Source organism: Ornithodoros turicata, chromosome 2, assembly GCF_037126465.1.
Source record: "Ornithodoros turicata isolate Travis chromosome 2, ASM3712646v1, whole genome shotgun sequence".
Lineage (NCBI taxonomy): Eukaryota > Metazoa > Arthropoda > Arachnida > Ixodida > Argasidae > Ornithodoros > Ornithodoros turicata.
In genome coordinates, this window is record NC_088202.1 from 14,585,764 (window position 1) to 14,597,080 (window position 11,317).

The following is an 11,317-nucleotide window of genomic DNA, read 5'->3' on the forward strand; positions in this document are numbered from 1 at the left end:
ACTTCATTTTTGTCAGCCACCACTGCCTGTGGGACACCACTGCCACCACACTGACACCACAGGACACCACTGCCTGTGGGATCCAAGCGAGTTCTTTGCCTTCTGAGGTGTGCCCATACTGGTACCGTGTACTTGTACCAAGCACACCAGTTGCACCCACGTACGCAAATATCTTCATGCGATTCCTAGAGAACAAACTTCTTAGCGCCCTCGCATTAAAACCCACTATGTACCTTCGATACATCGATGATATACTTATGCTATGGGAACAGGGGGAACATGAATTTGAAAAATTCGTAGATTTACTGAACACCGCGCATAGCACAATAAAGTTCACATCACAACACTCAACTCACTCAATCAACTTTCTCGACACCACAATATCACTAGACAACGGCAACCTCACCACAACCCTGTGCACAAAGCCAACTGACAAACAACAATACCTTCACTTCAAAAGTCACCAACCGCGTCAACACCCTAGTCCAACAAACCCCCCAAAGCAGTCGCCGAACACTTGAACGTTCCTGGTCACAACTTTGACAACATTAAACTGTATATTCTAGAAACCGGGTTCAGATCCACACGTGACAGACGTGATAGGGAGTCGTATCTCATATAGAAGTTCAACGCTCTTCACCCGTTCGGTATCAACGAATCACAAGGCACCCTAGAAACACCTCACAAATAAAATATGGTCAGACCTTTCCCTTCTATCCCTTTTATCATCTGTTATGTTCTGCATGGCCACTGCTTTTTGCTTTCTTTATTGCACGCCACAACTTTGTATTACAAATATATATCATTAACGGGACTGAAAAGTGAAAAATAACCCCTATATTTTTGCCCACTAGCGTGCACAACGTCATTGTTTGATAGCACACAGAAAGCATTACTTCTCAATTCGGCATATTTTTTACGTATAAATATTTTGAAGATTGCCGTAACATGGACGGTGCTGCCAACGAACGGCGAAAAAGAGCAACTTGGGTTTCGGATCCAGGGGTCCCAGAGATTGGTCAACCCTTACCACGTGAGAGTCAATTTTGTAGAGAACAAAGTTGACGCACACTATCTTACAGCTAAACGCCATTTTAAAAATGACGCTCACTTCCATAGTTTCTACATTAATAAAGCGTTTGTCTCCTGGCCTCACTCAACACGCGACACGTTAATAAAGCATTCAGCTACTCCGCCGCTCTCGCCCCTACGAGCTACGATCCGCAACGCTTTCTGCTCGGCGCTTATTGTGGTTTATTGTCTACGTCGTGGGTGGTCATGCTGGTCGCGTGGAGCAGAAAATGGAAGTGAATGATATGTCTGTGGCTGCTGTGTCATGTATTCGAGAGACCGCCTGCCGTAGTTTTTTTTTTTTTTTGTTCGGGGATGCAAAAATCATCTTCGTTCATGTCCGACGACGGGCGTTTCCTACCACAAGATTCCACAGGAGAGTTCGCGAAAAAGAATGTGGTTCCAAGTACTCTGCTATTCGATATAGCAGTCGCGTCATGTGTGCTGAGCTCATTTTGCTGCCGATGACGACGAAGATGACGTAGAAAGCGAATTGCGAAGACGTCCGAAGCAAGCTGCCATGCAGTAAGCAGTGATTTTGCTTCATCGAGGTGACGAGCTCAACACAACCTCTTAGGTATGTGCAGGTGTCACGCAGGTATAAATTATAATATAGCAATTCCATTTAACTTATGTTATCCTACTTGTCCAGTACTGAGCATTGGCAACATAAAAAAAATGATTTTAGGGGCCTTTCAGTGTTGAAGTGGTGCCAGACTGCTTCGTGTGTGTGTGATCCAGGCACTCAAGTTGACCTGACAGAAATAGCTGAAAGCAGGTATGCAAAGTCCACAGATAGAATCACTAGATCTGTTACGTGTTTCAGACTTCGTGACATTTTTTTGTGTCTTTGGGCAGGTGCAGGACATTAGTATGACACCAACAGCAGGCGAAGAAACCGATGAGAACTACTGGCTTCTTTGAAGGGTAGAGGACTACTTCCTGTTGAGCTACAGTTATGACTAGGGAACGTTAATTAATTTCCTAGAGATGCATCCTCTACACTTGAATGCCCACTGAAACTGCGAAAGTTCATTGTATTCGAAGCCCCCGTACTGGAATTGTTCAAAGCGTGTCACAGCTGCAATGAGCCACACAAGGCTACATCATATTGGTCCTAAATTTGCAGAGTTCCCCTATTTCGGACACAACTGTCATTTCTCTTTATTGCTCTCTCAATCCTACCTTCTCCTAGATTAAGGTGGTCCTGCGTTGCATGGGCACAGCTTATGCTTTTTCTACTTATGCTTTCAGTTTATTGTTCTGTTGAATAAATCTTCAATTGAGAGTTTGCAGCCATCACGCTGTCTACTGTGTTTGCCCCTCATCTGTATTGATGTGCTATAACGGTATAGCACATCAACATGCAGACAACTTACCAACAACAACCAAACAATCTTGACTTGTCCTACTTTTGGACGGAAACTACACCATGTGGTAGCATCCACATATATAAAATTTTAGTCGACGGAGATTTTCTGTTTTTGTGCAGCCTTCACTGAACATTTCTTGTCTTGCTTAGCATGCGTGAAGAAAAGTTCTCATCTTCACGAAGATGACAGGTCATTGTTGGATCTATCTGCAGTATTATTGTAATTTTCTCTTCAACAAGAGAATACAAAAGTGCACACATGGTGAAACATAACTTGCTTGTTAAATTCAAAAGGGAAAGGGAAAACTGTTTATACATCTCTTGTTCATTTTGTTGCAGGTTTTACAACTCTATCAAGTACGTCAAAACATCAGAGGGCAAGACGTCCTACTAAAAGAAATATATAGTTTGAGGTGTGACAAAATGTTGATTCTGCTCTTATATTATATTTCAGTTAAATGTTACGATGCATTTGTCGTGTACACTGAAGCCAGTTGCAGTTTACGGGGCTGTCAAAAGTACTTTACAAAAGTACATCTCAATTACAGTAACAGAGAACTTATGCACTAAATTATTTCACCATTTTTGACTATTATGCACACCAATGCTGCATGGTTGAGTTTGTACCCAGATCCGAAGGGTTGATAATACTTGAAGTCAGCCCTCAAGTTCTTTTCTACAAATGTTAGTTGGTGACGTGATAATGAATCAGTTACAAGTACTCCTTTTACTAACAGGGTTAATCAAGTGTTAAATCCCAATCTTGGTTCAAATATTAATTGGCATTTGGAAACGTGGTCAATAAGAAGTATATTAAAAGGCTATGAACACAGTTCAGCTGAATGACACTGATGAAAATTATCCTATTTACTGCTCATATATACAAGACATTAGTATAACCTACAAATACAGATTACTTAACCCTCATGATCACTTAGCCCCCAGGTTACTTAACCCTCCAGGAACAAACTAATAATTATGCTGTGACAGCAAAGAAAAAGCAACGAGAAAAACTTGCAGCAAGCAAGAAATGAAAATATGCTGACATCAACATTTCTACAAGTCTCCGCCCTCATGAGAAAGCATCCCAAATAGCATGCATGACGCAGATCGAGATTCAGTGGAGTACTTTCTATTGCATTTTCTCGGAGCACCCCATATACTTTTTGTGAATGGCCGACAGGAGATATAACGGAATTTGCTGAAGAAATAAGGGTTTTACGTCCAGTTTGCCGTTCAAGTAGCGCGCAAAGACCACACGGCGCTGCCGGGTATGTAACAATGCTCTTCAGTTTCTCGGATGCATGTAAAAGACACTTGCAGTACTTCGGTGCCAATGCACAGTATTTCGAAATATTCGTTAGTTGTGATGCAATTGTCTGTCAGCTTTCCACACGCATTCTCTACCTCTTGGCAGCAAAAACCGTACCCGTCGGTTTGCATTTCACACATGAACACGTGCACGACGAAAAAAACAGCGCTTGTTTCGGCTTACACAAGTGCTTCTCCCTGATACATGGAAATTTCACAAAGCAGTCGATGTTCACGGCGCGATGAGCTACTGGTGAAGACGAATGACTCCGGTTAATCTCTGGACGAGGAATCTTCTACTGCGAAGCACACACCAGTGGCACACACTTTCCAGCACGCTAACGCAAGAACAGAAGTTCTGTGAGCGACAGTTCTCGAATGCGGAATTCCAGCGCACTCATGTTGAAGAGGCTCGACATTCTCGGCGTAAAAAGTCACAAATGCCCACTGCCATTTTCTTTTTCGCCGGATTAGCGACCGGAAGCGCGCGTATGTATTGCATGCGTTCTGGACAGATGGTGCAGGGTCATGCAATTGTTGGCAGACTGCTCGGTTTCCTACTAGGTCCCTGGACATGCAATTATGGAAAATACGATTACAGAAAAACTACAGCGGTTTCAGCGGAGTTATTTGATGTTTGAACTTTTGAAGGTTCAAGCTTTTCGCTGAACATAAAGTTTCGATAGGTTTCTATTCACTTTTCGGTCCCTTTAAAAAAAAAAGGTTTGCTCGCTCTGGAATTTTCCCCACGTAACCACTAACCTCCTTATCTTTCGAAATGCTTGCCAATTCCTGCCTCTTGTCCCGTTGCGTCCCCGTGTACGTTAACCTCCCATTTCTGTAACGGGTCTCGAGCCTAGATCACTTCGTTCACATAATCCCCTCCACACTCTAACAAAGCGGCGATTCACTCCGGCGGCCGTAGAAGCTCGTACGGACCCTTTCTTCCCTCCGGGCTGTTGATCCACAATTCGCAGGAACCTTTAACACGTCACGCTTAACCTTTTAAAGACCATGCCAATGATGAGGACGGTGCCCAGAGGAAGAACATTATCTGTTCGAAATATCGGCGGCTCCTGTCCTGAGGCAACTCCCACCGTACTTTGTAGTCAATGCCTGACGTGTGAAAGTATGTTGTAACAAGCATGAAGGCACCTTACCACCTCAGAAGGCAAAGAACTCGCTTGGATCCCACAGGCAGTGGTGTCCTGCTGAGAAAAATGAGGTCCAGAACCAACGTTTCTTTGTAGTCAATACCTGACGTTATGAAATAATGTTGTGACTGGCACAAAGGATCCTTACCACCTCAGAAGGCAGTGGGTTTGCTTCAGTCTCACTGGCAGTGGTGTCCTGCTGAGAAAAATGAAAATCAGAACCAACATTCTTCTGTAGATAATACCTGATATTGGGAAAGCATGTTGCGATAGGTTCAAAGGATCCTTACCATCTCACAAGGCACTTGACTTTCTTTGACCTCACTGGCAGTCGTGTCCTGCTAGGAAAAATGAAATTCAGAACGAACATTATTTTGTAGTTAATAGCAGACGTTGGGAAAGCATGTTGTGACAGGAACGAAATATCGGCGGCTCCTGTCCTGAGGCAACTCCCTTCGTACTTCTCTACCGGTTCGCTGGATTTGTACCCATCTACATTGACTACAAACGAATGTTGGTTTTGAATTTCATTTACATTCTCAATATGCGAACTGCAATCCTGGTTGACTTCGGTTCTCCAGCTCTGAAGTGATACTCAAATCATACGAGTACATGATTTGCATGCATTATATAATTTGATAAGTGAATTGACAGCCAATCTTTCTTATCGTTCCTCGTAACTGTATCTCACAATCATGGTTGTAGCACTTTTTTTTGCGTAGTGATTGATTTTTTTTAGCTCCTTCTTGATCGTGATATATTAATAAAAGTTACCAAACCAATGAATTGTCTCTGTGATTTGCATGGTGTGGTCTCCTTGTTGCCCAATCAAACCTTTTGCTCATTTTACAGTCTTGGTGCATGGTGGCATATCTCTACCAAGCAGATAACCATGGCATTCCACCAAGACGTCATGCTCGCAAGTTTTTGACTGACAAACCACACTTCTGTTGTGTGCAAACACCGTACCTGCACTTATGCTGATAATAACAGGACACTGAGTGGAGACTGACACATTTGATCTATCTCACTCTTCCATCCTGTTATGTTCAGTTTGGAGCCAAAGTTATTCATTTTATCTTTGCTCGTGTAGGGAACATCACAAGTACAGGACACGCCCATTAAAGCCTTCTTTAAAAAGGAGGTTAAACGGTTACGCAACCTGCACACTGCAAGCAAAAGGAGAATTAAGGCCCTTCAACGGCAACAGCGCCGTATGAAACGGAAAATCGCAAAACTGGAGGACGTTATCGGAGACCTTACGTCAAAGAGCATCCTACTTCAAGAAAATGCAGACGTTCTTTCAAGTCTGGCTGGAGCAAAGAAGGATCTACTGCTAGGGCAAGCAGAAAAGCACACTGGCAGGACACAATTCAAGAAATACAGCCCTGAGCTAAGAGCTTTTGCACTTACGCTTCACTTTCATTCTGTTCGTGCAGGCCTACAACTATGTGAGGGAAACCTTCAACACCTGCCTGCCTCATCCACGAACACTCAAGAAGTGGTATGAGTCAGTGGATGGGAACTAGGTTTTTCCAGAGAAGCAACTGAAGTACTGAAAATGAGGGCACGCGACAACACAGCAAAACAGCAAAAAATCAGCCAACACTATAGTATGATGGTGGACGAGATGGCCATCCGGACTCATTTCGAGAGGAATGGACAAACCATGTGTGGCTACGTGGACTTTGGCACGGGCATCACAAATGATTATACGGTAGCGAAGGAGGCATTCGTAGTCATGATTGTTTCCATCAATGGTAGATGGAAGCTGCCACTAGGGTACTTCTTAGTTGACGGAATATCAGGGGAGCAGCGATCAAACCTGGTTCAGCAAGGCCTTGCAGCTGCCCATGAAAAGTTGTCTCGTTAACCTGTGACGGCGCTGCGGCAGAATTGGCAATGCTAAGAAGCCTTGGGTGTTCACTTGATTACAAATCTGGATTGAAGACAAACTTTTCGCACCCAATCTCAGGACATCCAGTTGCCCTTTTTCCTAGATGCCTGCCACATGCTAAAGCTTGTACGCAACAGACTCTGCGACAAACATTGCATTTTTTACAAATGATGAAGGCATGGTGTGCTGGAGCCACATTCAAGAGCTGCATGCTTTACAACAAAAAGAAGACATCCGTGCTGGAAATAAATTAAGACAAGCCCACATTAATTGGCACCGACAACCAATGAAAGTCCGCCTTGCGGCTCAGCTAATTAGTACATTAGTTGCAGACGCGTTGAAGGAATGTCGTAAACTTTCCGTGCCAGGCTTAACGGAGACTGCTGCAACAGAGCCCTTTCTTAGAACTATAAACAATTGCTTTGATATCCTCAATTCCCAAAACATACGACAGAGATCCTGGAAGAAACCACTTTGCCATGAAAACATCAGCGAACAAAGGAGGTACAATGTGGAAGCAAGGCACTGCATATCAACACTGCGGACAAGCAGAAACGGGACCCTTCTTTTGGACAACGTCAGGAAAACAGGGTTTCTCGGTTTTCTGGTCTGCCTTAACAGCATTGATCTTCTGTACACTAACCTGGTGGAAAACAGCACAAAACCCAAGTACCTGCGTGCATACAAAGTCAGCCAGGACCACCTTGAACTCTAGTTTGATGCGATTCGTGCTTATGGAAGATGCAACAACAGTCCAACTGCATCCCAATTCGAGTCTGCCTTTAAAAAGTTGATAATTCAAAATGAGATTGGAGATAAGACAACAGGCAACTGTCTTCTCCTTGACAATACTGCAATACTGCACGTAACAAGTGGATCTGCACATCGCCCTGAAGAGGTTAATAATTGATCGACTCAGCGGAAACAAATACGCGCAGACGATGATGACATCCCATCAGCAGCCAACCACGACTATACCTCCTAGATCCCAGCCTGCTGTCGGATTTTGCTGACAGGGTTGTAGGCTACATAGCTGGATACGTGGCACGATATCTCCAGAGGTGTCTGAAGTGCGAGACCTGTGTCGATGCTCTAACAGTGCATAAAGCCTGTGTTCCCCAGCATTCTCCAATTAGACAGGAAAGCATGGTCTGGCTGGTCTACCCATCACATAATTTAATTCATGTATGTATGGAAAGCGAAAAGGTGTTTCGGTGTACAATGCAAAGGTCAGGCTTATCATCAAAGATGGTGTTACAAATGATATTGACCAATGTGCTCAGCCGTGTCGCCGACACCAATCCCTTTAGAACTGTTAGGAAAGACCACATGCTGGAACAAGCACCCTTGGACAACCACTACTATCACCTGATAAAGAGCATAGCACAAAAATATTTAGACATACGCTTGAACCATGCATCAAAGAAAGCTACTGCTGATACGCATAGCCAGCAGTTCCGGCAAATGTGCACAAAACTCACACTGTTTAGAGGATAGTAATAACCTACACCTGTAACCAAGAGAGATGCAATGCCCAATACTCCCTTTCATATGCTTGCTATGATGCTTTTCGGGAATACGGGGAAAGCGCATTGCCCAATTCAACCAGGACAAAGGTATAGAGGCCATCTCCATGGTCATGTCCTTTATTGTGAGCCATGGACTAACGTGGTCTGTTGTTGATGACCTCTTAGAACTCATCAATTCGCTATTGGTCCCTAAAGTGATGCATTGCCGGAAAGCAAGCACCTCGTTCGGAAGTTGCGGCTACCTAGAGCTGATAAGTATTCTAAGCAATACTATTACTGTCAGTACTGCAAGGCGCTACTTGCAACTTGGGAAGGTACGTCTGAAATGATTTGCACCACTTGCAATGTGTCCGAGAAGTAATCAGCCTTGAGGAAAGATGGCCATTTCTTTACTATCTTGAGCACGGAATAGCAGGTTAAGAGCGTTATTACTTGGAACAAAGATGTTCTTTACAACAACCTGGAGAGACTGCACGAAAAGAGAACGTCAGGCACAATTACAGATATCACAAGTGGAACATTACTGCAGAAGTTGCACACTTAGGGCCAAAAAACATGGAGTGATCTCACAGTGACTTCCAACACGTATGGCAGTCCCGTGTACAAATCATCCAATGTCTCCATGTGGCCCATTCAGTTCACCTCGAACGAATTGCCGCCTCAGGACAGGTTCTAAAACTGCATGCTGGCAGGTCTGTGGTTTGGAAGTTCTCACCCAAACATGTTGCTCTTCCTTGAGAAGTTTGTGGATGACTTAACTCAATGAAGCCGTTGAGCTGGCGTGTTGCTGACGAGGTGCTTACCTCAAAAGTCAGTGTTGTCTGCTGCTGTGTGCACACCCCGACTTCAAACCACTGTCTCTTCAACGGATATTTTTCATGTCCATGGTGCTTGTCAAGGGGGAGCATATTGAAGGTATGTAGCAGAAGCTTTAATGAAAATAATACATACTTGCATCTGCTAATTAACACACGCATTTTGTACTTCATGCAGGAACAATGAGGTTTCCAGATGCAGCTCCAGTTGGCGAGAGAATAGCAAATGGGACGCTCAGGGATATGACGTTGGCAGTGCAGTATGGTCGCCCTGGGAACGGAGTAAAGAGCCACCTGCTTTGGTTAATCAGCGGCATTTCGACATCATATGGGGTCAAAGTATTGACTACATGCACTGTGTGCTCCTGTGAGTGGCAAAGCAACTCATGGAAATTATCTTGTCATCAACCAGTGCAGGTGGGATTCGTTCTTGACGATGCACTTCTAATTAAAAAATATTGCTTTAAATTATGCTTTGAATAGGTTTTGCTGCTTCTGTCGAAATCATTGACAAACGACTCCTTGCCATCAAGCCCCCTGACAGCTTCACAAAGCTGCCGAGATCCCTTAGAGTGCGCAGACTGGAAAGCGAACGGATGGCAAAATTTGATTTGTTTCTATTGCCTTCCATGCACTCTGGGCGTCATCCCATCCCAGCACTGGAACCAAGTGAAAGGACGGGCTGAAGGCACGTACATTCTGCTCTCCACAGAACTCACACCAGTAATGCTGCAACGAGCCAGTAAGTACATGGAGAGCTAGTGCAGTACAGGCACATTGCATAGAGAAATCAAATAAGTTAGAATGCATGCATTGAGTGTAAATGGGGAATACATTACAGGAAGAGCACTGTGACACGACTCATGAAAAGTAGTACTTGAAACGATTGTATGAGTAACCAGCAAATTATGCATTAAAAAAATTGTGTACTAAAGATTTGACAGTATTTATGTAGTTTTTATGCGCTTGCTAACAAATGCGCCATCTCTACTTTTCAGACGACCTGCTGGTGGAGTTTGCGAAAAGGGACGCTGCAATCAATGGACCAACGAAATTGACCTATAACGTCCTGCTTCTTCACCTAGCAAAGAGCGCAGAAAACTTAGACCCAATTTGGGCACACTCAGCGTTTGTGTTCCAGGGCGGGAACGGAGCACTCTTGAAGGATGTAGCTGCTGCCAAAGGAGCTCCTTTTCAAGTGCTTGAAAGCAGGGTGTCGAACCGAACCCGAACCCGAACCGAAAACCGTACCCGAACCGTTATTTTTGCCGGAACCGAACCCGAACCCGAACCGAAATTTTCATGACACTGTTGAACCCGAACCGGAGCAGAACCGTAAAAAATAATAGCGGTAACCGGTTCGCAACAAAACGGTTCGGACATAAAAGAAGTCATCATAAGAGTTCCTCTCTATCCCCGAACGAAGACACATTGGTATCATCATCACGCGCCTATATCATGGATTTCATAAATTTTCACCTAGCAGTGAGACGACGACGTATAGTAAGTATACTTTCAGCGTCTTTTTAACATGTTGAAGCGCAGTTGTCCTTGTGAGCGCCGCGGCTAGCGCCCCACGCACGCGGTGCGGCATCTACTCTTCAGAGACGAGGTGCCACACGGACGAATGAAACAGGAATGGAGTAGGCCAGTTATGTAGCTCTACAGGACGAATATGCGATCAAATAAGCGCCCAAGATTTCCCTTTACACGTGAGCAGTACAAATTAAACACGTGAGCAGTACAAGTCAGAAACATGAGAAGTGGAGAAGGAGCGTACGCAGAACGGTGCCTGTTTGATTGGTCGTGGCTTGAAAAGTAAATGTGGTTCTGCTTATTGGTAGTGCAGTTGTGTCGTGACATATTGCCTTTGTGTTGTGGATTAACTAGTACACTGCTGTGAGCTCGGACAGAGTAAGGCTGGCAGGCTTATTTTCGACATGCTTCAGTACGGTTTCAGATCGATTCACGTTGCGAAGGCAGTGTGCCGGCTAGTACTGTCGTCTATGTTACGCTGTCCATCTTATTAGGCTTCCTTTAAGTGTATCTTGCTGGCACTGTGCGTGTGAAAAAAGAGATTTTGGGAACAGAAAGTAGCAGGACTACACCGCTTCAACAGTGTGGACTCTATTTGCAATAAGTGTTCATCCATTCCTCATTTCTCTCGC

General features: G+C 44.3%; 1 long non-coding RNA gene across 1 annotated transcript; it reads left to right on the top strand.

The window, feature by feature from the left end:
• The first annotated feature begins 9,093 nt into the window (after nucleotides 1–9,093).
• On the top strand, nucleotides 9,094–9,885 carry LOC135383135 (uncharacterized). The gene is made up of 3 exons (XR_010419685.1): nucleotides 9,094–9,249; nucleotides 9,328–9,566; nucleotides 9,633–9,885. It is a non-coding gene; the product is annotated as an uncharacterized LOC135383135 (long non-coding RNA).
• The last annotated feature ends 1,432 nt before the right edge of the window (nucleotides 9,886–11,317 follow it).